This window comes from Triticum aestivum, chromosome 4B (assembly GCF_018294505.1).
Source record: "Triticum aestivum cultivar Chinese Spring chromosome 4B, IWGSC CS RefSeq v2.1, whole genome shotgun sequence".
NCBI classification, from domain to species: Eukaryota; Viridiplantae; Streptophyta; class Magnoliopsida; order Poales; family Poaceae; genus Triticum; species Triticum aestivum.
In genome coordinates this window covers 460,360,157-460,364,581 of record NC_057804.1, presented here as the reverse complement: position 1 = coordinate 460,364,581, position 4,425 = coordinate 460,360,157, and positions in this window count along the sequence as shown.

The following is a 4,425-nucleotide window of genomic DNA, read 5'->3' as shown; positions in this document are numbered from 1 at the left end:
CGACTGCCAGGCACTTCCTTGCGTGTGAAGATGTAGCTGGTGGGTCCCAGCAGTCAAGGGGGCGAATCGTTTTTTTTTCGGACGCACTTCCTTGCGTGCGAAGATGTAGCTACTGGGTCCCAGCAGTCAGGGGGGAAACGTTTTTTTCATGAAATACAGTGGCCCGTCCGATGGGTCCCTGCTGTCAGGGGGAGGAATAATTATTTTGTGCGTAATAAGGAGCCAATTCCTTGCGGCTGCCCTGGACCCAGCTGCAGCCTATCATTGTACAGTACTCTTCTGATGGAAGTCATTCCTTGACCACGTTGACCACGCCACGCCGAGAGCACCAGGGAAAAGGACAACGGCGAGGCCTAGGAAGGGGACAACACAGAGCCGGGGAAGACGCGGCAGTGGATGCCCATGCGGAGAGGAGTACGAGGGTTCATTAGTTCGTCTGCGATGTGAGGTTGCCATCGCCGTAGCGCCTGGCCAGCGGTGGGAATAGTATGGGGCAGTGAGGCCTCTGCGGCAGCACAGCCGGCCACGGGAGGCAGGAGCATGCGGCACGACCGGCGCTGGTTTGGGCAGCTAGAGCATGAAGACCAGAGGTTGAAGAAGCACTACGACCGTTGGATGGACATCGTACGGTCACTAGAGCTAGAATCGTTCATATTGACTAAGTTGCTCCATCCCCGTCAACTTAGTAGGCCCACAATTCAGCCTCCCACCAAGGTGGGTCCCAGCTAGCAGGGGGAGTATTCATTTTTTGTGCGTAATAAGGAGGCACTTCCGATGGGTCCGAGCTGACAACGGGGGGAACGTTTTTTCGCGAAATACTGTGGCCCATCTGGTGGGTCCCCGCTGTCAGGTGGAGGAATCATTATTTTGCGCGTAATAAGGAGGCACTTCCTTATGGCTACCTTGGACCCAGCTGTCAGCCTCTCCATGTACAGTACTCTTCCGATGGAAGTCAGTCATTGGCCACATTGACCACGCCGCGCCGAGAGCACCATGGCGGTGGACGACAGCGAGGCCTAGGAAGGGGACGATGCGGAGCCGGGGAATACGCGACAGTGGAAGCCCGCACAGAGAGGAGTATGAGGGTTTAGTTGTTTGGCTGCGGTGTGAGGCTGCCGTCGACACAGAATAACAGCGGGTGTGGGTGAGTAGAGGGATGCCCTGGCCATCGGTGGGAGTAGTAGGGGGCGGTGAGGCCTGCGCGGTGCTACGTCTTGAGCCTGCCTTGGTTTTCCTTGAAGGGGAAAGGGTGATGCAGCACAGTAGCGTAAGTATTTCCCTCAGTTTTTGAGAACCAAGGTATCAATCCTGTAGGAGGCTCCTCACAAGTCCCACGAACCTACACAAACAAACAAAGAACTCGCAACCAACGCGATAAAGGGGTTGTCAATCCCTTCACGGCCACTTGCGAAAGTGAGATCTGATAGAGATAATATGATAAGATAAATATTTTTGTGGTATTTTATAATATAGATGCAGAAAATAAAGATGCAAATAAAAGTAGATTGAAAGCTTATATGATAAAAGATAGACCAGGGGGCCATAGGTTTCACTAGTGGCTTCTCTCAAGATAGCATAAGTATTACGGTGGGTGAACAAATTACTATCAAGCAATTGATAGAAAAGCGAATAATTATGAGATTATCTAGGCATGATTGTCGGATTTAGGATTCCGGCAGACCCTTGAGGTTCGAACACTGGGGTGTGCGCGGAGGTCTCGCCTTCTACCTACCTGTTCCTCGCTGAATCGCTAGGATCTAAACTACGAGAAGAACAACACAAGAGACACGGGGTTTATACTGGTTCAGGCCACCATTGTGGTGTAATACCCTACTCCAGTGTGCGGTGTGGTGGATTGCCTCTTGGGCTGATGATGAACAATACAAGGAAGAACAGCCTCGCGAGGGTCTATTCTTGTGGTGGTGTTGTCCCTTTGGAGGGGTTGATTCTAGATGCCTATCCTATCTCCAGATTCCTATCCAGATGCCTCTACCGTGTGGGTGGCTACTCCTATTTATAGGCAAAGGCCCTGGGCCTCTTCCCAAATATTGAGCGGGAAGGGCGCCAACAATTGGCCATTTTGAAGGGGAACATCTAGTACACTTATCCTGACTAAAGTTGGTCCTCGCCTGTCAAAGGCTCTGGTGGTGACGCCGTCTTGGGCTCCACGGTGACCTCCATCCTGCCGTTGGACTGGTCTTGGTCTTGTTGCACCGAAATGGATGCCTTTGCTTGATGCTCTTGCCTCCTCTTGCTCCCCTTGCACCAAAGAGGAAAGAAGGACACTGCGCGGGCTGGTGCCCGGCTGGCGCCCTTGGTCGTCATGGCTTGCATCATGGGCACCTCACGAGGTACCCCGCCTTGAACTCTCCGCCTCCTCGTGAGCCAGCCTGATGAGGCCGTGCCTGAGGAAGCTCCTTGTCGTCCGCCCCATGAGGCTTGGCCCCTCGCGAGGGTCTTGAGCTTGTGTTGATGAAGATGGGCCGTGTTGGGCCCCCTTTGAGCCACGCCGCAGGCCGCAGGCAGGCAAGTCTGGGGACCCCCGTTCCCAGAACGCCGACAGTAGCCCCCGGGCCCAAGGCGCGCCCGGACTTCGCCGAGCAGAGAGGCGAAAGGGCAAGTGCAAAGCGTCGTGGGCCCTAACAGCCTGCGGCCTTGGGCGCCGCGTGGTGGTTGATTGGACGTGGGCGTCTCCGCTCCCCCACGACGCCTCGGCAACTGCATGAACTGACAAGTCCCTGCATGCAAAAAACCGGTCATGATTACCTGCGATCGTGGAAGCCGATGGTTGGCCTTCCTTGGCTATAAGTACGGAACGGCGAGAGCCATTCCAGTTAATCTTCCTCTGCTATTCCTCCTCTTCTTCATCTTCGCCATTGCTCCGTCTCACGCTGATGGCGCCCATCTGCCGGTTCTCTGCAGAAGAGAAGGGAAAGGCCCCCCGAGAGGGTCCTGACCCGCTTCCGCTGAAGAAGCGGTTGGTCCTCTGCCATCGAGATGAGGGTGCGCGGCAGGAGGTGTCGAGGCCTTGGTGCGAGCGACCGCCGCTAGGGTTCCCGCTGCCCTTGTACACCCGCCTTGAGGGCCTTGCAGGAGCTGATGTCGAGCGCCATGGACGGCGCCACCATCGGCGCCGGCGAGTCACGGCGGTGCGCGTTGTCCCTCCTGGGGTTCACGCCGAGGGCTCCTCCCGAGAGTTTGTGCTCCACGCCGCCATGCCTCCTCCATCTTGGATTCGCCTTCCTCCTTCCTTCACCTCCGAGATTCCGCCGAGGGGGCCCTTCAGGCTCTGGCTGCAGCATGCCGATTGCCAGACTCCTGCGACTGATGCGGATGTCGAGGTCGTCGCTCCAGGTAAGGTCTTCATGACCCGGGGCTGGGGCGAGATCACCCGGGTTTGCAGGACGAGGGGCACCCTCGTGATCCACCTTGAGTTTGATGGCGCTTCCACGGTGCTCTTCAAGGTCTTTGACAAAGATGGGCGTCGGCTGGAGTGCTGCCCCGGGAGAGGCGGTTGGGACCCTGCTGCAGCGAGACAGAGGCCGGCCAATCGCTCCCTTGGCGGCTCCTTAGGCGATGAAGGCGCCGGAGGATCCAGCGACTCTGCCGAGCTCTTCACGACTCCGGAGACGAGCGACGACAGCTATGAGCCCCCGAGCCTGCGCCGCTCTCGGTGCAGGGCGGGCTCGTCTGGCCGTCGCCACCCCTGAGCTGGATGGGGTTGGTGCCGGTGCTGGACGACCCACTGTTGATGATGGCGTCCACTGCGATGGTCCCCGTAGTTAGGACTCCTTAAGATTCGCGTCTTTTGTCCCTGCGAGGAACCGAGAATTTACCCCGTGGGGGCTCGTAAGATGTTTGCAGCTTCGTTCGTCAATATGATCCTCATTATGAGCTAGTGCGAGATGGTTATTCCGTCTTAGCTTGGTTTCTTCCTGTCAGACCTCGTGAGGGCTTGATGCTCTGCACCGACAGGTCCCAGTCCCAAGGCGGCTTCAGCCGTCATTGGTATGCCAGGTCGCGATGCCGTGGTCAAGGCCAGGAGGTGAGCGACCCGAGGCCCGGTAAGAGCCCCTGAGTCGCGATGCTCAAGAGGGCCCCCTTGGCGCTCAAGCAGCCATCATTCGGTGAGAAAGGAGAGCGACGTTGCTAAGACGAGATTGCATTAACTGCGGGGACGGTCCTGCGATAGCTAGTGTTCCCGGAGAGTGACTTATCTCGGGGGTCAGGAACGCTTCCTGGTGCGACGCTAGGTCCGTGCCTTGGTCGGCGGGGGTTTGCTTGGCGAGGTCATCACGTGCTTGTCTCCTCTCGCCCTCGCTCCCCTTTCTGCTCTACGTCCTCGGGTCCCGGCCCTCGAGCGAGTCTCAGCCGTCGCTGGTATGCCAGGTCGCAATGCCATGGACAAGGCCAGAGGGTGAGGGC